This window comes from Microtus pennsylvanicus, chromosome 7 (assembly GCF_037038515.1).
Source record: "Microtus pennsylvanicus isolate mMicPen1 chromosome 7, mMicPen1.hap1, whole genome shotgun sequence".
Classification (NCBI taxonomy): Eukaryota; Metazoa; Chordata; class Mammalia; order Rodentia; family Cricetidae; genus Microtus; species Microtus pennsylvanicus.
In genome coordinates, this window is record NC_134585.1 from 20,603,127 (window position 1) to 20,627,314 (window position 24,188).

Here is a 24,188-nt window from a genome sequence, read left to right on the forward strand (position 1 = left end):
AAATATGTCTTTTGGTATATAACGGTACAGTCTGATCAAATGCATGGTTCAGCCGGGCGGTGGTGGCGCATGCCTTTAATCCCAGCACTCGGGAGGCAGAGGCAGGCGGATCTCTGTGAGTTCGAGACCAGCCTGGTCTACAAGAGCTAGTTCCAGGACAGGCTCCAAAACCACAGAGAAACCCTGTCTCTAAAAAAAAAAACAAAAAAAAATGCATGGTTCACCTGCTAACCTGCTTATGACAGGTCCTTGCTACATAAAAATCAAAATTGCTGGGCTAGAGGTATAGCTCAGTGGTTAAGAACACATATTTCCCTTCAGACAACCCCAGGTCAGTTCCCAGCACCCATTTCAGGCAGCTCATACATAACTCCTGTAACTTGAGCTCCAGGGAGTCTGATACCTCTAGCCTCTATGGGTGAGCGTGTGTGTGTGCAGACACACAATTAAAAATGAAATAAACTGGGCTGGACAGCTAGCTCGATAGTTCTTACCGAGGAGCAGGGTTTGGTCCCCAGCACCCACGTGGTGCTCACAGTTGTCTGTAACTCCAGGTTCAGGGATCTGATTCAGTTTTCTTATCTCCTAGGGCTCCAGATATGGTTCACATATGTACCACAGGCAAAGCACACACATCAAATAAGTAAATCTTTTTATGAAATAAATATCCCTTTGGGAAGGGAGAAGAATTCAAGGTTCTTGACATTTGTTTCCATTTCAGGGGCAAAGATGGGGCACATTGTGGTCAACCAAAAGAATAAACTGATGCCTTTAATCCCAGCACTCGGGAGGCAGAGGCAGGCGGATCTCTGTGAGTTCGAGGCCAGCCTGGTCTACAAGAGCTAGTTCCAGGACAGGAACCAAAAAGCTATGGAGAAACCCTGTCTCGAAAATCAAAAAAAAAAAGAATAAACTGAACCGTCATCAAACTTTAAAAATGTGTCTCTGCTGCAGAACTCATAATGGGCTTGCAAAGCTGCACCGAACACTAGAAACTGGAAGCGAGGAAGAAAGAGTGGGGAGAGGAAAAATTATGCGCAACATGTGTAGAATGTTTTTAGCAAAGAGATGAAATATAAACCTAATTAAATCAAGGTACCTCCTAAGACTATTTCATGCATTTAATTCACATTAGGTGGAGAACATTATTCAGAAGTTTACTTTTCCATGACAAAATTATAAAATAATAAACGAAGTCCTTGAAGGACCTTGGCTGTACATAATCACTATTCTACGAATAACTGCGCTTTCTTATAAAAAGTCTTTCTGATCTTTGGTATCTGTCCCGTTCAGTAATCCTGACTGATTGGAAATCGGGCTGTGCGTGGCAGGAGTTTGCAAATGAAGCCGAGGAAAGGTCAAAGCCTGTCCACTCGTGACTAGCCTCTCCCAGAAACACAACAACACAGGTCCAGAGCAAAACTCCTGCCACGCAGTAAGTGTCACATCCTAAACCACTGGAGTTGTATAATCTATAAAATATTAGGAGGTAGGGAGGACCTCCAAATACTCAAAAAAAAGCCAACTCTCTTATAGTTAGCCATCATTTCAACAATATTCTAGGCTTGGGTGAGTAGAAATAATGAGGGTCTTACTACACCATTGAACGAGGGCATTTGCTTTTACAAAGGTCTTCTTGAAGTTGATTTCAAATCTACCGCTTTTTAACCCTTACCCAGCAGAGACAGTTCTATAAAGTGGAAAAAGTGTTGATTTGGTGAGAGACGAGAACCAAATTTCAGTTTTCAGAATCTTAGGCGGGAGAACGAATCTCTTGACACAAGTAATAGATCTCTCTGGCAACAAAACTCAGGCAAACCTATCCAATCCTTCCCTATCTTTTGTTCCACAAAAATGCCTGAATTTTCATCTATTGCCCTGCTTGAAATTAAATTTGAATTACTTTAAAACTGTTTACCACTTATTTCTGAATGCAGTAAATGGTGGTGGATTATGAGGGGCACGAGTTTGTCATCAATCGGTACGAGCTAGCTCACGGCTCACCGTCTAATACCCTGAGCGTGTCTCTATTACGGTACACCGTGTGCTGTGTTTTTCTCCTGCCCTGGCAACCACAGGGAAGGATATTAGGAGATCACATTCCTATTGCCATTCCAGCCTTCACACTCCCACCAGAATTGCTAATTACACTCTGCCTACAACACCCGTTCTCTATTCCACAGCTCCCAGCTCTCCTAAAAGTCACTTTCAAAGTCAGCAGCAGGGCAGAGAGAGCCTCAGGAGAGGCTTAGTGTGTGACGTTGATCATGAAGCAGAGAAGGGGCATGCAGATGCCCAGTTGTCTTTATCCCTCCCTTCACACTCCGTCTGGTAGCCCAGTCCCTGCTGCTGCCAGCCACACTTAGAATAGGGCTTTCCCTACCCCTCATTTAATCACTTTTAGAAACATCCTCATAGATGTACCAAACAGTGGACCTCCTGGGGGATTCTTCCTCCAATCAAACTAACAGTGGAAGTTAGAGATTATCATAATGGCTTAGACCTGGATAACAGCAACAGAAGTGGCCATATCAGGCCAAGTGCAGATACATTTTGATGGTTGAGCCAACTGGAATTCCTGAGTAAACATACGATAGAGACAATTCAAGTTTTTGTCTAGAGCAATTGGAAAGAGAGTTGCCACTAACTGGGGTGAGGGTAGACAAAGGAATAGTGAGATGCTGAAGAATCTGAAAACACCGAGTTGGACATTAGACAACCGAGTGAAACACCTGTGTTCAAAGCTGGATGTTTAAGAGCAGAGTTGGGAAAAGCAATCTGGAATGCAAATATAGATGTGAGGGCCAGACACACGTGAGCATATACCTTTAAACTCAGAAGGCAGAGGCAGGGGAATCTCTGTGAGTTTGAGGCAAGCCTTGTCTACATAGCAAGTTCCAGGCCAGCCAGGACTACATAGTAGGACTCTGTCTCAAAAAAGAGACAGAGAGACAGAGAGGGGAAGGGGAGAGAGAGAGAGAGAGAGAGAGAGAGAGAGAGAGAGAGAGAGAGAGAGAGAGAGAATAAATGTCAGAATTGCCAGCATGAGAGGGAACAGAGTGGACTGGTGAGGTTGTTAAGCACCTGCCATCGGAATGTGAAAGCCAGAGTTCAGATTCATAGAACACACATAAAATGTCAGGCAGGTATGGCAGACTGCCTATATTCCTAGCCTTAGAAATCAGAGATGAGGAATATGAAGAGCAAGCTGGCTAGTGAGTGGGCATACTGGTGAACTCTGGGTTTGACTGACAACCCCTACCTCAATGAATAAAATAAGATGGTTAGAAATATGACATGACCCTCAATGGCTTTGTCCTAAAACCCTAACTAGGGGCAGCCAGGAAATGAAGGAAGCCTGTGACAATGAGGAAACCACAGGCACACAGAAAAACTGGGTCAAGCGAGCTGCGTGCGCTCTAATGGAATGACCCCAACTCTTGCACCAACCAGCAGTGTTTATAAAGAAAAGCTCAGGGAGAGGAGTTAGCTATTCTCTGCAGGAAACCTCTGCAGGCTAGCAGTCACAGGCTGTAAGCATCTGGGAGGAGGAAACTGCGGCTGTTAGTTTTTGCACACATTGGTCAAACATCCATAAACTCTCAGGCTTGCACCAGAGGAAAGCTTTCTCATTTCCATGCCTGACCCTTAAGGGGAAGACTTGGCCGGTTTCCCATGAGTCCGTGGCCTTGGTCCTTGGCATGGCTGGGTCATGCCAAACAATACACATTCACTCAGGACTTCCCTCAATAGGGATTGCACTAGCTCCCTACAAAAGAAAGAAAACAAGAGTGCAGGCTAGAGAGATGGCTCCCTGGTCTTCCAGCACCCAGACCAGGTCTATAACCTCCTGTAACTCCAGCTCTAGGGGATCTGACACCTTCTGGCTTCCAGAGGCACCTGCATATATGTAGTATGTATTCATACAGACACATGTACATGCATATATGTAGTAGGTACTCATACAGACACACATACATGCATATATGTGGTATATGTTCATACAGACACATGTACATGCATATATGTATTAGGTATTCATACAGATACATGTACATGAATATATGTGGTATATGTTCGTACAGACACATGTACATGCATATATGTAGTAGGTACTCATACAGACACACGTACATGCACATAAATAAAAAGGAAGGATTGTGGATAGAATGAGACCCCTACGGGATTAAGATGGCTAGAAAGAGACCTGCTTGAGTCAGAGGACTGTTACCAGCGGATGCAAATACTCTCAAATTTGTCTTCTCATATTTGGTCTAGGGCTGCAAGTGTAGCTTGAGGCTTGTGCAAGAGGGTACAGCCTTGCTCCAATTCTGTGGTAGAGCTACGATATAGCATATCAGCCATAGAGGGGGGGAAAGATTTGAATTGAGAAATGTCCCCACAGGTTTGTGTATTTTCACTTGTCCTCAACTTGGGAAGACTGTAGACCCTTTAGGATGTGCAGCCTTGAAGGAAGCACATCACTGAGGTTTTGAGAGGGTATAGCCTTGCTCCAATTCCTGAAAATGGGCTTTCTCTACCTCTCCCTTTCCCTCCTCCCTGTGTATGACAAAGGGACTGTAAACCCTTCCCACTGTAAGTTGCTTTTGTCAGGGTAGTTGAACATATCACTACAGAAAAGTAATTGACACAACCACAGACTGATGTTGCCTTCGAGTGAACTATAAAAATATGTCCTCTCTGGGCAGATGAACTGGAACCTACTCTGAGGCACCTTCAGAGTAGGTTCAGTCCTGCAGCTAAGAGAAGGAAGGCTCACAGTTTGCCCAGCAAGGGAGGGCTAGATCTCCTGCCCACTTAGCAGAGTGATACGTGGCAGCCAGTTCAAGACTGCCTGTTCCCGACACACTCTGTTCTTTAACTGTCCAACATTTCAGCACTGTTGGGTCCCCGTGATTAAGAGCATTGACTCTGATGCTTGACTGTCTACTGAAACCCAAGCTCTGCTCTCTGCTTACCAGGAACTTGGTTTTTACGTCTATATATTTCCCTACATGCGCACGCTCGCATACACACACACACCCACACACACACACACCCACACCACAAGTGTGGAGGTCAGAGGACAGCCGTGAATTGGTTCTGTCCTTCTGCCATGTGGGTTCTGAGGATGGAACCCAGATTGACAGCCTTGGTGGCAAGCATCTTGACCAATTCAGCCACCTCTCTAGGCCTTCACTGGGAACTTTAGACAAGCGGCTGGACTCTCTCTCTCTCTCTTTCTCTCTCTCTCTCTCTCTCTCTGTCTCTCTCTCTCTCTCTCTCTCTCTCTCTCTGAATATAAGTTCTGCCACTGTTAAGTGAGAATAATAAGAATACCCTCCCCACAGAGATTTTAAGGTGAAATAATGCATATGTAGACATGAGTAGCCTATATAGTTTGGCCCATATCTCTGGCTCCTAGCAAGGGTTGGACAATGTTAGTTGATGCTGTTATTCCATTTTCAGTAAGATAGCCAATCTGCTTGTGTGCATTTAGCATAAACATTACATCTGTACAGCCCATAATTATTATTCAAGACTGCTTCCACTCCATCCTCGTAATGAGAGTTTAAAACGGAGCTCCCCTCTGGTGCCTCCTTGTATTCAATCTCTTGACTAAAATCTAGCATAATTCCTGCATGCCGACTAATTAGAAACATAGTATGCCTAAAGAATCGAGAGGAGAAATCTGGATGAAAAACAACCTTCTGCAGGACCTTGAGCCCTTTGAAATCAATTCCAGAGAGGTGAGTAGGAGGTGTGCTCCCTGCTCCCTGCTGGGGTTACAGTCCTTGAGTGCACTGAGCCTTTATCCTCAAGAGTGTAGTTTTTCATTTCCTCAGCTTCCAAAACTTAGGTGCTTCAACAGAATAGAACAGTCGGTATTAGAACAAACATTGGATATTACAGGCATGTAGTAACAGAAACTTTTTAAGAGCTTCCTGCAGTGTGGTATTTGAAATGTGGTTTCATTAAGCCCTGGGAAAGTTGTCTTATTAATGTTTTTATTTATTTGTTTGTTTGTTTGTTTGTTTGTTTATTATGTATACAACATTCTGTCTGTGTGTATGCCTGCAGGCCAGAAGAGGGCACCAGACCCCATTACAGATGGTTGTGAGCCACCATGTGGTTGCTGGGAATTGAACTCAGGACCTTTGGAAGAACAGGCAATGCTCTTAACCACTGAGCCATCTCTCCAGCCCCGTCTTATTAATGTTCTTTGAAAAATTATCCAATTGATCGTTCCCTCCTCCCACAATGGTAAGTTGATAAGAACCAAACAGAAATCAAAACATGTGCTTCCACCAGGTAGTGCTGGTGAGCACCTTTAATCCCAGCACTTAAAAGGCAGAGGCAGGCTGTGAGTTTGAGGCTAGCCTGGTCTACAGAGTTAGTTCCAGGACAGCCAGGACTACACAAAGAAACCCTGCCTCAAAAAAAAAAAAAAAGCCTGCTCCAGGTAACATATTTCCTCCAACAGTTCCATACCTCCTAATCCTTCCCAAACAGTTCCACAACTGACTAGGGACCACGTGCTCAAATATATAACCAATGGGAGCCATTTTCATCTAAACCACTACATCCCAGTAATGACCAGTCTACCGATGTGCCCACTGGTGTAGCAGTGACATGACGGTTATGGGGTAACCAATAATTGTCTGATTGAACTCAAGGCTCACTCCACAAGGAAGAGTTCGTGCCTGGAACTGTAAACACAAACCCTTGATTAGGGAGGACCATAGGCCATACCGCTATTATTTTTGTAAAGGGACATAACACCAAACTGTCTTCTAAAAATATACAATCCTATCCATTTTTCTAAAAGCCAAAGAGCTATATTGGTCAACATGAAAGGAAAGAAGATAATCTAAAATGTAAACATCAGAGAGGCTTTCGCTGGATCACTCAGAACAGAATAACGCTCAGCTACAGCATAAATACGCAAGGCATCAAGTCTAAACACCCAAGGCAGGAGTAACGTGGCCTCCATGTATACTTTCAAGGTGGCTGTGGGTTTTTTGTTGTTGTTGCTCTGAGTCCAGAGTGAGCCTATGGTTTCAACACACCAGCGTATCATAGGACAGCTCAAATGCATGTGAAGCCCCTGAGGGCAGTAGCTTGGAAAGATGCAGCACAATCAGAGAATGGTGAAGGGAGTGCTTACCAACCTTAATTTGAAACATAACAAAAATAGGCCTCAAGTTGGCTCAGCGGATACAGGCGCTTGTCGCTAGGTCTGACATCCTGTGTTCAGTTCCCCCCAGGACCCACATAGTAGCAGAAAGAGACTTCTCTGACATCCATACAAGCATCGCATACACATTCACGCATATTATCTAGATTGGTTGAGAGAGAGGAGAGACTGTGGTTTTTCAAAATCCTATTTCTCCTTTGTTCCCCGAATAACTGTAAATAATAGAAGCGGTTTTGGTAATATAAAGAAAATCAAGACATAGACCTTGAAAACACTGAATCCATTTTCCAGAAATCAATAAAGACATGGGGGAGGGGAGGACCAGTTATATGTAACTGTTTTTAAAATTTCACATTTACCTAAGTCCTGGGTTTGGAGGAGGGGTGTTTGCGTGCTTTTTTAAAGTTTTTAAAACTCTAAAGAATCTTTAAACCGAACCACCCAAGCCCGCTATTTACGGATATTTTTTAAGTTTTTCTGTGGACTCTGGCTATGTGCCTATTAGCTCTATTGAGCTATTTCCGGTCCCATGTACTACATATCTCTTCCGTTGGACATGGGGGGCTTTCTGCCCTGGCTTCAAAGCCCGGGTCTCATGCTTTTCTCCTGCGCAGTGACCATCTTCCCCAGAGTCGGCTGTAGCTCCTCCTTCTCCGGCTTCCTAGACGTGGAGGCCCCTCCCCGGTTTAAGCCGGACATTCTGCTCTCTGCTCTCACGGCCTCACTCACTCAGAGCAGGCTCACCGTACAGCTGTACAGTCTCAGTGCTATTCACGACCTCTGACTCACTCAGCCGTCTATGGAGTCCAGTCCTCTCGTGTTTCAGGGCCTGCTGATCCTCTGCTCACTAGGCTGCCTCACAAACTGAATTCATGAGTTGCCCTAAAATACAAGTGGTGGCCCATGTCTTTGTTCCCAGTACTCAGGAGGCAGAAGCAGGTGGATCTCTGAGTGCCAGAGCAACCAGGGAAACAGTGAGATTCTGTCTCAAAAAAAAAAAAAGGAATTGCTTTTGCTTTCTTTTATAGTTTTAAACTGCATTAAAGAGATCATCCTAAGGCTGGACACCAAACCCAGAAACTTCTAGAATATTCTTTCACTCTGCTTCCCTTCACATTAGGTCAGTGAGAAGACCACACTGTGTCTCCCCGGTAACTCCCATATTGGCCAATTCTGTGCCATATTCCCACCTCCGATCCCTTAGCTCAGGCCACACAAAGTTATTGGGAGTTGGCAATGATACCCCAATTATTCTCCCTTCTTCCAGTTTTGACTCCTCTGATTTAACCTCCAAATCATTCCTGAACTGATATCTTTAAAATAAAATAAAATGCTACATTAACTTCCTATGTAAAACCATCCCAATTCCTCATTCTTGACAAACACAAATTTCAGACTTCAATGACAAACATGGTGGCTCACACCTTTAATTCCAGTACTCAAAAGGCAGAGACAGGCAGATCTCTGTGAGCTCCAGGCCAACCTGGTCTACAAAGTGAGATCCAGACCAACTGGCTACATAGTCACACTCTGTCACACAAAAATAAGTAAATAAATTCAGACTTCACTGAATAGCTCAGTACTTCATTCGAGCCTGCCTCACCAAATTTCTCCATCTCTTTGACACCCCCTGTCTGTCTGCTTCCCGTTGACAAACAATTTAAAGTTCTCTTACTGGGTTATACCAGCTACGCCCTTAAACTTTTACTTTCTTCTTTCTGCCTAGAGTGTCCCTCCTCAGTAGCCACTGGAAAAAAAATACCTACTCATCTTTGAAATTTCAGTTCAATCCATTTAAAGCCTTAATACGTGTTGGGCAACTGAGATGGTTTTGCAGGCAAAGGTGCTTGCCGCCAAGCAGCCTGAGTTCCATCCCTGGAACCCACAGGTTAGAAGGCAAGAACCAATTCCTCCACATACATCATATCATGCTGTGGCAGACACACGCACATACACACACACATAAATATATAAATAAAAATACAATTAAGAAATAAAACTTTAACCCACTTCCAAACATGTCCACAGTAGAGGTGATCAATGCCTCCTCCTCTCTTCTCTCCACAACTCTGCAGGATCACAATCATCATCCTAACACCTAAGATCCCTTCTAAACAAACAAGAAAAATGAAATTAAAACCACCACCTTCAAGAAAACTTGTTACTATTCCATACTACAAAGAAATAAATATAACACAATGATAAATGATAGTCTCTAGAATTGAGTGCCACAGTCCCTGAAATTATTATCCAAGGAGATTCAGGGTATGAGAGGCATAGAAGTCAAAGGAGGGTAGGCAAGGTTCAGTAGTTAAAGGTGCTTACAACCAAGACTGATGACTAGGTTCTGTCTCCAGACCCACCAAGGGCTATCCTCTGAACTCTACACAGGAACTGTGCTTCTGTGAGAGAATATTCTTGTACCCTGTAAAGATTTGTCACTCACGTTGGTATGATAAAACACTGATTGGCCAGTAGCCAGGCAGGAAGTATAGGAGGGGCAACCAAACTAGGAGAATTCTAGGAAGAGGAAAGTCTCAGTCTTCAGGTATCAGCCAGGCAAAGAGGAAGCAAGATGAGAATGCCTCACTGATGAAAAGGTACCAAGCCATGTGGCTGACACAAACAAGAATTATGGGTTAATTTAAGTTGTAAGGGCTAGTTAATAATAAGCCTGAGCTAATAGGTCAAACAATTTATAATTGTTATAAGCCTCTTTGTGTTTCTTTGGGATTGAACAGCTGCAGGACCAGGCAGAGCAGAAACTTCTGTCTACACTGTGACTCCCTACATGCACACAAGTGCACGCACGCGCGCGCACACACACACACACACTAATAAATAAATCAAAGGGGGCTATTCTTGTAAACACTCAGTTTGAAAGCCCAGACTCACAAGAGTGGTGAACAATACCAAGACAATGAAAGACCATTCTGTCAACCACTAAGTTTGTCTAGCTAATACAACAACCACAAGTCAACAAGAGAGAACACATCAGTTCTGTCAGGAAAGCTTGCCATAGAGTGTACTAGGGAGCACTAAACAATGAAAGAAAGCATCTCCTAGAAGTGAAAGAAACAATGATGTATATGAACAAATGCTCAATGCCAAAAGCCAACCAAAAGCTGCTTGCTACCCCAACTCGCTTTCACACACCCCTGACCTCTCAGACTGTTTTCAAGGAAGTGTCATTAGCATAAAAGATCAATAGAGAGAACTCAACAAGGTAACTGGAAAGTAAAGCCAAGTGTGGTAGTACCTGCCTTCAACCCTGGTGGATCTCTGTGAGTTCAAGGTCAGCCTGGTCTATATATTGAGTTACCAGACAGTCAGGGCTCTATAGAGAAACCCTGTCGAAAGAAAGAAGATGGAAGGAAGGAAGGGAGGGAGGGAGGGAGGGAGGGAGGGAGGGAGGGAGGGAGGGAGGGAGGGAGGGAGGAAGAAAGAAAGAAAGAACAGAGAAAGAGAGGGAGGGAAGGAGGGAGGAATGAAGAAAGGAAGGAATGGAGAGAGAGAAAAAAATAAGGACCCAAGCAAACATCATGTGAATAAGAACCAATGATAGAAATAGATAAGGACCCCAATGAAACTATTACACGTGTGCTCACATAGCATACATAAATACAGAGAGAGGGGGGTGGGGGAGAGAGAGAGAGAGAGAGAGAGAGAGAGAGAGAGAGAGAGAGAGAGAGAGAGAGAGAGATTCTTTATTTAATGAAGAATGCAAGTTGGGAGACTGGAGAGATGGCTCAGTGATTAAGAGTGCATGTTTTCCTTCCAGAGAATTTGAGTTCAGTTCCCAGCACTGTGTTGGGAGTCTCATAATCCCCTGTAACTCCAGCTCCAGGGAATCTAATGCTCTTTTCTAGTCTCTGTGAGAATCTGCACACACATGACATGTACACACATACACACACAAATGCATACATACGAAAAAAAGTTAAAATCTTTTTAAAAGAATGCAAGTGTGGTGTGCTGATGTGCACTTATGAGCCCAGCACCACAGAGAATGAGGCAAGGAGATTATGAATTTAAGGCCAGCCTGGTGAGAATCTGTCTCAGACAGAGATAGAGAAGGGGAAAGAATACGAATAAGAATTGCAAAGTCAAAAGGGAAGAGAGATAATAGGACATTATAAGAGAACAGGGAAAGAGAGGAGTCAAGAAAAAAACAAACAAAAAAAGCAAAAGGTAAGATCTTAGTTATCAATAAGACATTATGCACGGAAACAAGATGCATAGAAAATTACACAAGGACAAACTATGTGCACTCATCTTTATTTATACTTCACATCACAGGCTCAATAAATACCAACATTAAATACGATTAAAAATAACCTCACAGAGAAGAAGAGTGGGGAGGAGAACAAGAGGGATCCGGAAGATTGAGTTGTGAGGAGGACAGAGAGGAAGAACAAGGAAAGAGACATCTTGATAGAAGGAGCCATTATGGGGATAACAAGATGATCAAAGACAAGAAATGCCTCAAAATCTCACACACAGGTCGTGACAACTTCTTTAGTCACCTTAGACAACAGGTTGGCTGTTTTTGACCCAACAAGTATACTTTTTCTTTTTTTAATTTGTCTGTGTGTGTGTGTGTGTATGTGAGAGAGAGAGAGAGAGAGAGAGAGAGAGAGAGAGAGAGAGAGAGAGAGAGAGAGAGAAGAGAAGCCAAAAGAAGGCATCAAATTCCCTAGAACTGGAATTACAGGTATCCCAGCATAAATGCAGGAAATGGAACTCCAACTTCTACACAAGCAATATATACCCTTAATTGCTGAGCCATCTCCTCTAGCCCATGAGTTAGTTCAATATATATAAACTATTTTTCAATGAATTTGAATTAAACAAGAAATTTTTTTTTCTGGACTTGGGATATGGAAGAGGGCTTTCCAGGCCTGAATGGAGTCCTAAGTTTAATTCCAAGCACTGCAAAAAGAAAGGAGTGGTGAGAAAGAAAATATTTAGCACTCTGAGTAGGTTTCACAAGGTTCTTTGGACAAATACTCTCATAAATTAATCTGCTGTTCTTCAGCATGTTGGCCCCGCTTTGATGCAGCACTTGGTTTCTTTAGAGCCCAAGCCTGACTTGACTTCCTTTTTTCAGGCAGTCTCATTACATGTTCCTGCCTGGCCTCAAACTCAATATTTTACTGCTTCAGTGTCCAAAATTAGGATTACAGGTATGTCTAATCATGCCCAGCTCCGAGGTAACTTCTTTTAAAGATTCTTTTTTTTTATTGTACAAGTATGGGTGTTTTGCCTTCATGTTATGTGCACCTCACGTGTTCAATGGCCAAGGAGGCCAGAAGAGAGCACTGGATCCCTTGACCTAGAATTACAGATGGTTGTGAGCCATCATATGGATGCTAGGAATCAAAGACAGGTCCTCTGGAAGAGTAGCCAAGTGTTCTTAACCACTGAGCTATCTCTCCAACCCCTGCAATTTGACTTATAATATCTACTTCTCAGGTTACAAGCCTATGCATCCAGATTATCCTTAATATCATCCCACATACCTAATTAATTATATTAATTAATTACATTTTAATTACAATACGTCCCATTTATTCCTCAGTACAGTGGTATCTATCTGATGTGTAAATTTTTTCTTACAATAACTAATGTTGATCCATATCTGTGTTTATAGTCTAACCTATAGAAACAAGTTTTGAGAATGGTTAAAAGATTCTTCTTGAAGTTATTTTTAATAATAGAGTATAAAAAAGACTAGAATAATTTCCTGGTTCATCAGCATTCAGATCTGGGTATTCACAGGAAAAGCCTTAGCAAAATCCTAACTGCTGCTCTCTTATCTTTTTCCGGTACGATGCTGTGCTAGCAGCAGGAGTTTCTATGATCATTTTTTCATTTACATAGGTCAAAGTTAGCGTGGTATGAGAAGCAGCCCTCAGCCCAGAATTCTCAAGACAGCAGGTGCTTTGTGGCTATTTGAAGATCAAAATACATTAGGAAGTTTTATCTCTGAATTCCTTGCTCCTGCCCAGAAACTTTCTTTCCAATTACACTGATCCAATTAGTTTTGGCCTAAATAAATTTGAAATTCAAGTTAAATTTACATTAAAAAAGTTTTTTTGGTTTTTGGGTTTTTTGAGGGGTTTTTTGTTGGTTTGGTTTGGTTTTTGTTTTTTGTTGTTTTTTTTTTTTTTTTGCTGTTTTGTTTTTTAAAAATTCCTGGTAATTCATGCCTTTCACACCAGCACTTGGGAGGCAGAGGCCGTTCTGGAACTCACAGCACTATTTTACTATGGTTTAAGAATGAAACGCTCTTCAATCCCAGACCTCAGAAGTCAGAGGCAGGTGAATCTCTGCGATTTCCAGGACAGCTGGGTTTACACGGTAAGACCCTGTCTCAAAAACAAAAGAGACAGGAAAATAAGGAAAGAAACTAACTCCATTACAACAATGCATTAGACAAAATACAAGAGCCTTGTAGCCACAGATTTGTGCGAAATCACTAAATAGGTTTTATTTTAAACGGTGACTTAATCAGAGCTGTTCTGATATGTAGATGCTTGACTGTATTTAGACAACTTGGTTTCTCTCCAAACACCAAGCCTCTATAACCTTTTTCTGGATTGAGTAATGGACCTTTTTCTTTTCCTTCTCCTAGAGAACCTGAGGCCACACTTACGCCCACATAAATCAGCTGCTGAATCTGAAGAACAGGACTTCCCCACTTTCATTTCCACCAACACATAAGCCACACCACTTTCTCAGTCAACACCCCCCCAAAAAAAGTGAGGGGCAGCAGGTTTACATGAGATCCCTTCGTAAAACTTCTGTGTGTAATAAATACACACACACACAATAAATACAAGGCCGTACTTTCTCCTCTGTCAGTCTGTGGGATGCAAGACCCATGAAGCTGGGGCTGAGAGCCCCTCCCTTTTTCATTTTTTAGTCTTATTCTCTTGGCTGGTTTATATTCTTGTACTTGGTCTTCTTCTTTCTTTCACACCACATTTAATTTATCTTATCGTGAATTTCATGTAGCCTTGTAAGCACCTTAAATTCTTTCTACAGGAGGTGAGAAATAAATAAGCAGTCTTGCTACACATCCACAAAAGCCATCTTTTCTCATTTGCGCTAGATAAAACTTCCAAATTTTAACTCCGTATCAACATACACGTTATGAAAACCCATGAGTTCTTTCTGGCTTTGCTTTGTCAGTTCCTCTCCTTACAAACACTTAAGGCTGCAGACAAATAAGACAAGGAGAACATTCATGCGCAGTGGAAGTTTAGAGGCTGATAATAGGAACTAAATTGTTTGTGCAAATAAACTACTCCTCGCTGCCCGAGTTTCATGTTGAAAGAGTGTGAAGTCCCCAGCGCCTCTCAGCCACTCAGACAGTAAAGACTCCGTACACTGGAGGAGCTTTCCGGGGCTCTGATGGAAGGCTACTATAGCTTGGGCATTGGCACATGAGAACCAGTTTTCATGCTGTTTTTAATGTTGCTATCAAACACCCCAAATAGCAGAACTGAGCTTCTACTCAGTTGGGTTAGCCTGCGTGGTTACACAGGAAAAAACTCTGTTTCGAACGTCACATTTTTATCTGCATCTGAGAGGCCTGCTGCTCTGCTCAGAACTTATAAAATCAGCTTTCATAGAGTAGTCCAGAGTTCGGTGTAACTAAAAGGAAAATCACCTCATAAAAGTAATAATTGCACAACACAGTCTCTAGCCGTCCCATTTTAGAGAAATAGCGTCCCTTCCTTTCCCCCAAAGCTGTCTAACTGAGCGTCGAGAAATCAGCACTTGCTAGGGTTGGTCTTTTAGCAAAGTTTGGTTTTAAGAAGTTGACACTTGACTCACCTATGACAGGACAGAGTATTGCCCACACACAGAAACTGACCGGCTGCCTGAGCAATGCCTTGTGTTTAGGAAGTCAGTACCACTGTTGCGGCTCACAGTTTGGCTTATGATGCCTTTGTAAGCAAACAGCCTGACAAGCGCCCTAGTGTATTTCAGGATGACTGACAGGGCACAGTGGCTCAAGCGAGGAGGGGGATGGGTGCTCTTAAAGCAACAAGCCAGCGGAGACAAAAACCAGACATTAGATTCTAATCTTTAACGGTGCAGTGGAAAGCCATCCTTGATCAACCTGAATACAACATTCATGAACTCTAAACACCCAAATCACTGTAAATCAACATGGAATTTATACAAGTAGAAATAAGAAATTTGCGATAGGTGTTCTTTATACTTCCTGAAACTATTGCACTTACATTACTTAAGAATTATTCCAACTCCTTTTTACAGAAATCAAGTCAAGGTACCCGGAGAAAAAGATATCACCATTAGGTATTATGCTAAGAGATCTTACAAAAGTGATGTAAAAATAGCTAATCAAAGTAATTTAAACCAGGTGTGATGGCGCTCACCTTTCTTCCCAGAACTCAGGAGGCAGAGGCAGGCGGATCTCTGTGAGTTTATGATCTACATAGTGAATTTCAGGCAAGTCAGGGTTACATAGTAAAACCTGTCTGCAATTAAATAAAGAAATTTAGTGGAGCTGGAGAAATGCTCAGTAGTTAAACACTGGCTACACTTGCCAAGTAAATGCCCAGCACTCATGTGGTGGCTCAGACCCATCTGTCACACCAGTCTCAGGAGACAAATGTCCTCCTCTGGCCTCCATGGGCACTAGCACACACACAATGCTCAGACATGCATGTGCATAAAACACCACACACATAAAGTAAACAATTTTAAGTGTTTAAAATTTTAACTTAAGTATCACAAATTAATCAAAATAGTTATTGGAGTTAGAGGCAAGGGACACATGCATATTCTTTCCCTACCATCAATTTCATTGGTTAAAAAGTAGAACAGGAAGTTCTGATTATGGTTCTTTGCATACTATTTTCACTTAACTGATGCACTGGCTTAATTCTTTTTAATTTTTGTAATTTTTCTATATTATTTTGCAAACTTATATGCAATCCCTTACTTTGCCAGTGGAGGGTGTCACTAGATTCTAAATATCCTCAATATTACACTGAATATTTATTTTTATACTTCAGTAGAAACTGCAACAGAATATCTCAACATTCCTTAGAAAACTTACTTAGAAATACCCCAGTTTGTCAGCCAGTATAAATTTGACTTGTAGTCTGTTTAACTTACATTTTCTAACTTCCATGTTTAATTATTGCTAATTACATTTAAGAAGCTACAGGTTAATTATAGGAAAGATGGTTGCTATTATGATAGCATATTTATGTGTCTCATGAGCATGCAACATTATGACTAACAAATTTCTCATGCAACCTACAAAGTCCCCATTTTACAGCTAAACCCTCGATTTGGATAGTAAACCGTCCTTTGGCCTGGTTCACTTTAAAGTAAAAACTTCACTATGTAACTAGCCAAAATCAGTAGGACCACAATTTTATCTTTTTTTTTTTCCTTTCTTTGAGACAGGAATCCTGGCTGTCCTGGAGCTCGCTGTGTAGACCAGTCTAGCCTCTAACTCACATGGATCCTCCTGCCTCTGCCTTCTAAGTGCTGAGGTAAAAGGCGTGCACCATCACGCCTCGCAAAATATTGATTGCTATCTCTATACTCTGGAAGTCATTCTGGGAATTCCAATCAGATCGGGGAGCATGAAAAGCAAGCACTCCACCCCTCAGCTACATTCCCAAACAAAATTTTGGCTTCTTTGAAGCTACATACCACAGGAATCAAGTTTACTGAGGCAAAAATCGGAACTGAAGCCAATTTACAGGTTCAAGGAAACCATTCTCATGGACATTAAAACAGGAAATGAGAGCTTCGTTCCCTTTGAAAATGAATTCTGATGATGATGATGAAAGCAAAGAGAAGGTTCTTCGCTGAAGTGATCTGCTCTATAAAAATCTCAGTGGATGAAGTGCTTGCTGAGACAGTGTGAGGACCATCGTTTGGATCGCAAGCACCTACGTAAAAGTCTAAGCCACTGTTACGCCACTACTGAGATGGTGCGTACAGGGCATGCGCGGAACAAGCTGGCTAGCGAGACTAAATGTAAAGGTGAACTCAGGCTTCAACTGAGAGGTCCTGCCTCAGTGAATACGGTACTCAACAGTTGAGAAAGACACCCGAAGTCAACCTCGAGTCTCCACGTTCAGGAAAAAGCACACACACACACACACACACACACACACACACACACACACACACACACACACGTCCTCAAATCTGAAGATGTGGGAGCGTTTTGGCTTCTGTAGCAACAACTAACAGCTAGGTGGAAACCAAGTGCAAATATTATGGATTCTCTTACAAAGTTTCACGGCATTAGCATTCTCAATAGACATACTCTCAGGAGTATAAAATAGATGATTAAAGTTGTTTCCCAGTTAACCAATAGAATAAGTACCCAAAAGAAAACTGAAAAGTCAGTGTTGTGGGTAATGAGCTCATCCCTTTTGCCAATCAGCCACACAAGTCCAGAGTATACAGCAACTGATTTTTTTTTTCTGCACTCATCCAACCACTTAATTCCACTTCAGTTTCCAACAAGTCTGCTTCCTGACACAGACTCCTGAGCCCTGCTCCACCCGGCAGATTTGGTTTCCCAGGATGCTTTAAAATCCTAAGTCTAAAGTTTTTAGTTTCAGTTCTACTTAAGATGACTTAAGATTTTTAAAAAAATTTAATGATAATGCTTAGGAAAGAAAGAAGACTACCAAATATTTATTACTTATTTAGGATACTCCTTTGTGCTTTCAGCAAGAAAGTATACACCTTCCTATATCTTACTTTTCAGTATTTTGTACACATGTGCATGTATACACACTTCCCTTCAAAAGAACCCTCCGGTCGTCTAAACTATTGCAGCAGGCATATAAGAGGTAGCGCTAAGCAGTGGGCAAATCCAGAAGCGCCTCTGATCCTGGCACGCTTCAGATGGTGTCAGTGAGCAACACACACGTGAGTTATACCCAGGCATCCATAAATGCAGCGCCCAAGAACTAAACAGAAACATCAGACTAAGAGAGTATGAGAAGTGTCCACCTACGTCACCTGCTAATCCATGACTGCATTGAGCCTTCCAAGAGAAATCACAGAGGACGAGCCTGGTGTGGCGGTGCAAACCTGTACAGCCAGCGCTTGGGAGGGAAAGCCAGGAGAATCAGGAGTTCAAGGTCAGCCTCAGCTATGTATGGGGTTGGACAGACCCTAAACAAAAGAGGCTACCAAGATGAGTATACCAGAGTGTATTTTATGTGTGTGTGTCCCGATGAAGCACAGTATTTTGTACAATTAATATAAACTAATGCAAAGGTTTTTAATGAAAGTCACTGCGTTTGCATTCAAACTCCACTTCATGGCTTTGTCCACTGTAGCCGCCATTCATCTGCTTTTCTCATACTGTGAGACGAGACCTGTAAGACTGCCATGAAGAGAAGCCGCTCACAAGAACCACACCACGGTTTTGGAACCTGTTCCCTACGGTGAGACGCCTCACTCAGCAGGCGTGGAGGAGCTTAGTCCTGCCTCAACTTGATACGCCATGCTCTGTTGACACCCATGGGAAGTCTAACCCTCTCTGAGGAGTGGATGGGGGAAGTAGAAAGGAGGTGGGGGAAGGGAACAGGAGGACAGGAGGGAGGGGGAACTGTGGTTGGTATGTAAAATAAATTTTAAAAAATTTTAAAATGTAATAAAAAAATTCCCACAGCAAATATCAAGGAATACTGACTGCTATGTTAATGACCTACTGAGCCATCATCATTGTTCTATGGAAAGATGCTTCTCCCTGCAGAATTCTGTTTGTTCAAATCAAATCTTAGCCAGCCACTGTGGAAACCAACAAATGGACTGCTCTTCTGACTTTAAAGTGGGCAGTCATTGAGGTCACACATTTTTATTTAGCAAGTTGCATCTGCTTCACCCAGGAACGTCATCTACCCCACTTGTGATAAGTTATAATAAGGAAACAAAGAAATGGGGCCCTAAAATAGAAGCACTTTAGAACTGCCCCGAAAGTCGTGGCGAATGCTTCACAAGGAAAATGAAAGAAGGCGCGCTAATGCTTATTAATAAGTAGGTAGTTTTTTAAGACAGGGTATGGGGTGGTTGAAAGGATAGCTGAACCCAAAGCAGAAGAATGACAGTAAGTTAAAAAATAGAAATGTCTGTATCTCGTTCCCACATGAGGCCTATGGAGCCGTGCCAACCTGCTTCATTCCAGAGCAGGGAGCCGCTCGGTTGCTGAGCTATATTAGAGAGAGGGGAAAGAAATCCTTTCTCCCACACTCCGTCACAAAGGCAGTAACAGAAAACTTGTGATGGATGTCACCACCGAGTAGCCACGTCTATTTCACTCATGTCTCCATTAATTCTGTACAATGCCTGGGTTTACACAACAACACAAAAGAAATACATGCCCAAGAGCAAAGAAAATCCTCTTTGCAAGAATCCGTATCTCCGGCTGGGGTACAGCTCCGTGGTGGAGCACTGGCCTAAGGCACACAAGGCCTTCGCCCACAGCTCTGCAGTCCCTGCTTCAGATTCTCCTGGGAAGGCCCTCTGCTGACGCTGGGGGTGAGCCTAGCTGTCCATAGCTGAGCCAGGTCTCCAGCCCTAAACGCTGTTCTCCGTGCAGAAAAGTTCCCTTTGCTTCCAATTCTTTTTCTATTTTTCTACATTTATTTATTTATTTACTGGTGTGTGTGTGTGTGTGTGTGTGTGTGTGTGTGTGTGTGTGTGTGTGTGTGAGAGAGAGAGAGAGAGAGAGAGAGAGAGAGAGAGAGAGAGAGAGAGAGAGCACATGTATGAAGGTCAGAAGTCAACTTGCAAGAGTGAGTTCTCTCCTTCCACCATAAGGACTTGGTAGATCAAACTCAGGTCACTTAACTCACTGAGCCTTCTCACTGGCCCCTCTCCAGTCATAGTTATACGACTATTTATAATCTAATAGATAGTCCATGTATAACATTGTATCCATTTTGTTTTAATTTGTGCTTACCCAATAACCGGTGAAACATTCTAACAATCTTTCAGGTATTTATAGGTCAGTTTTCTTCTCTGCAAACTGCTTTCACCCATTGACTCCTTTGGGTTCTTCTCTATTTGATTTTTTCCTTACTAATTAAGAGTTCTTTATATTTTTTGAAACAGATTCTCTTTCTATCTAGTCCTAGCTTGCCTGGAACTTGCCATGTAGACCAGGCTGGCCTGGAACTCATAAGAGGTGAGTTTACCTCTACCTCCTGATTAAAGATATGCCTAATCTTGGGAGAAATAAAGTATGGACGAAGGCCTGGCATGGTGATGCAGTCTTTTAATACCCAAACTCTAGAGGCAGAGGCAGGCGAATCTCTGTAAAGCCAAGACAGTCAGGGCTGTACAGAGAGACCCTGTCTCAAAGGAAACAAACATAACAACAAAAGAGACTTAACTACAGATAACAAAAAAATTAATGTTTCCCACTATTCCTCAACATGTATCAAATTAGTATATCTTTTTTTTTTTTTTTTGGTTTTTCGAGACGGGGTTTCTCTGTAGCTTTGGTGCCTGTCCTGGAACTAGCTCTTGTAGACCAGGCTGGCCTCGAACTCCCAGAGATCCGCCTGCCTCTGCCTCCCGAGTGCTGGGATTAAAGGCGTGCGCCACCACCGCCCGGCTAGTATATCTTTAAATTATATTAGAATGTTTGATTTTTCTAATTTGTTATTTAAGTTATTGATTTGAGTTTCATAAGACAAACATTAATGAATTGTCTCTTGGGATTAGGACAGAATTTCTAATGATTTCTGGAATGCCCCTAAACATATTTCTGCCATTTTATACTATATATCTGTGTAAAGTGATGTTCTCAGCCTGAACAATATATTGACAAATTGGGGGCAGGGAGTTGATGATATTCTATGTCCTGCCATATAAAATATTTAGCCAAGATTTAATTCTTTATGTAAAAGTTAAACATGTACATCATCTCATTCATTTATAGATTTATCTTTACCTTTAATAATATATATGCATACATATATCAAAGAATTGTCTTAAAATAAATTTCTTTATGTTTTATTATCAGTAAATGTTTGATTTGTACAAGTGCTTTGTAAATTTTATATCCAGGCAAATTTCTCATGTAAAATGGGTCACAATACAGAAAGGTTAAGAAGCCCTGACATACACAATGAATACATTCAAAACTGCAGGGAACAGAACTATAGAAAAAAGAAACACAGTCTCCTGAGATCATACCATAATGGAAAAAATTGTCTTTTGTAGAATTTAATAACTATAAAATAATGTGTTATAAGGTCACATTTGTAAAATACATATGGTAATAGTAGGGCCTACTTTAATAGTTTGAGATAAAATGAGATCATATCTAAAATATTTCAAGTTTTAAAAAGTCATTCCAGTTACTAAATTGTCCCTTAAACTTTTCAAAAGCTCCGGGGGCGATTTACATGCCTCGGAGAGAGAAAACAGAGCGGCGACTCAGAACACAAGCGGGCTCTGTTAAAAGATGCCCTGCTCTGTGCCCAACACAAGATTTACTGATGGAAACTGCCCCGCACCCCAGGGTGACCTTTTCCCCTGCTGTGGGTCCTGTCAGAGGCCACAATGACTTCAAGACGGAGCAAATCGCTCCCTCGGATGTAAGGCATGGCATTCATATCTTCAGCTTCTAGTCTACCAAGCATGGCGGCTGGGTCAGGAGAGCCTTTCAGCTCAGAGACCCATGACCCGAAAAGCACCCCTCTTGGAGTAAGGCGGGAAATGGGGCGTCTGTAGTGTAAGGGTCTTCCTCTGCACCCACCAAGGCTGGGGTTCCAGGCGTGAACCACAGTGCGAGCTCTCTAAGTGGGTTCTTGGGTTTGACTCAAGTCCTCGCAATTGAGCCACCCCTCTAGTCTTCAGTAGCAAATCTTAATCAGGACCAGTGTGGTTCTTAAACAAGCAAAACGGCTTTCTGGCCTGACAGAGGTCTCAGCAGGTAAAGGTGCTTGCTACCAAGCTTGACGACTTGAGCTGAAACACCAGGCCCACATAACGCAAGTTGCCCTCTAAGCTCCACACATATGGCATGACACATGTGTGTGTCCATACACACACAATAAATAAATAAATATGTAATTTTACTTTTAAAAATAATGTAAAATAAACTTTGTTTGGTTAGGGAGATGGCTCACTAGATATAAGCACTTGCTTGCCACATAATCCTGGCAACGTGTGCTTAATCCCAAGTTCACATAAAGGTGAAAGGGAAGAACCAGCTCCATGAAGTTGTCCCCTACCTCCACACCAATACCATGGCACACACACATACATGATGTACACATACACACACGCGCACGTGCACACACACTGAAATGAATAGGTAATAAGAAAATACATTTGTTACTATCAAGTTTGTTGAGAAAGGAAGACGTCTTGGTCTTCACACCCTTCTCTGAAGACTTCTAGGCCCTCTACAAGCTTCCTGTGGTCTTCCCAGTGCTGATGAACCCTGCTGTGGAAAACACTAGAAGGGACAACCTTTGTGAACCAGAAAGGACCCCGTCATACCCTCTGAGACACAAGAGGATGAAGATCTCATTGAAGATTTACAAACATGAGGAACATATTTCCTTACTATGTGGTTCACAGATAGAACACAAAATGCCCACTTAGCGTTGATTTCATGTGAACAGTAAATAAGTTTCTAGCCTAAGTTATGTCCTGTGTAATATTTGGGACATAATCTTACTAAAAATAAAATACTTGTTATCTTCTTCCGTTTCTAACTAACTTTGTTTACCATACTTTCCTTTTTAAAACCTGTCTACTTTCATATTGGTTTCAGGAATGGTACAAATTGGGATGGAGTAGAAACAAAACTCTGTTGTGTCAGGACATAGCAGCCATGGGAGCCAAGCGCTCCCAAGCCACCTGTACACCCTCACACCGTATCAGAGACTCGAGGACGGCATAGGGAGCCAAACGGGCAACTCACACCCCTGAATGCATAGGAGCTGCTCTTTAGATAGCCAGTGGAGAGTGTTTTCAGGCCACCTCCTGGCAGCCATCCCTAAGAACCTTAGTCAGAAGACTGCAATTTCTAGAAATAAAAAACAGTCAAGCTTGCCTTGAACTCACTATGTGGTTGATATATTAGACCCTAGAACGTGAGGGCCTAGTTAGTAAAATCAGACACAAAGATGACGTGGGCAGAAATATGAGTTTCTAGGATTCGTGTACTATTTAAATCAGCTCAGATTTCTAGGAATAAACTTACATCCGAGAAATGACCAAGTAACAAGGATAGGAAAAAAGTCCCAGTGGATATAGGCCTTCCGGGTCCAGAAACATGATAAAGATGCTTGCCCTCTACTTTAAGAACTGAGACAGCCACACGCCTTTAATCCCAGCACTTGGGAGGCAGAGGCAAGAGGATCTCTGTGAGTTCAAGAACAGCCAGGGCTACACAAAGAACCCCTGTCTTGAAAAATAAATAAAAATAGCAACAACAACAACAACCTGGCTTAATACCCAGAAATTATATGATAGAAGGAGAGAACCAACTACCATAAATTGTCCTCAACATGCAGGCACACACACATACACACATACTGAAAAACATGAATAACGTTAAAAAAAAGTTTACACACACAGACACATACACACACAGGTGCACATATACTAAGAAAAATAAATAACGTTAAGAAAAAGGTTTTAATAGAAGAAAATTCCCTTTGGTCTACAACACCAATTACTCAAGAGACTGAGGCAGGAGGATTACTAATTCAAGGCCTGCCTGGGATACAGGGTGAGTTCAAGGTCTGGATAACATAGATGAAATAAGAACCCTAATAAAGATTTAAATATCCAAGAATTCAACAGAACCCAGAGGATAATTAAGTAGTTTAAGTCTGAACTCTAGGGCTCCTTCCTTTGTACTTTCTTCCACCTCTCTCCCAGCAATTTTATCATTCGGAGAACAAAAGGAGCAAAGAATGAAACTGCCACCCTGAAC

General features: G+C 42.2%; 1 protein-coding gene across 4 annotated transcripts in view; it reads right to left on the reverse strand.

Annotated features, from left to right (window-relative positions):
• Ctnna3 (catenin alpha 3) overlaps positions 1-24,188 on the reverse strand; it is a 1,278,003-nt gene that overhangs the window by 1,238,837 nt on the left and 14,978 nt on the right. Inside the window, exon 1 of one of the 4 annotated variants that reach the window (XM_075980083.1) lies at positions 15,044-15,154. The exons of 2 other annotated variants lie outside the window; for them this stretch is intronic. The gene's annotated coding sequence lies outside the window, so the exon portion shown is untranslated. Of the gene's footprint in view, positions 1-15,043; positions 15,155-24,188 lie in introns of those variants that run through there. One more of the 4 variants, XM_075980081.1, reaches the window with a different exon arrangement.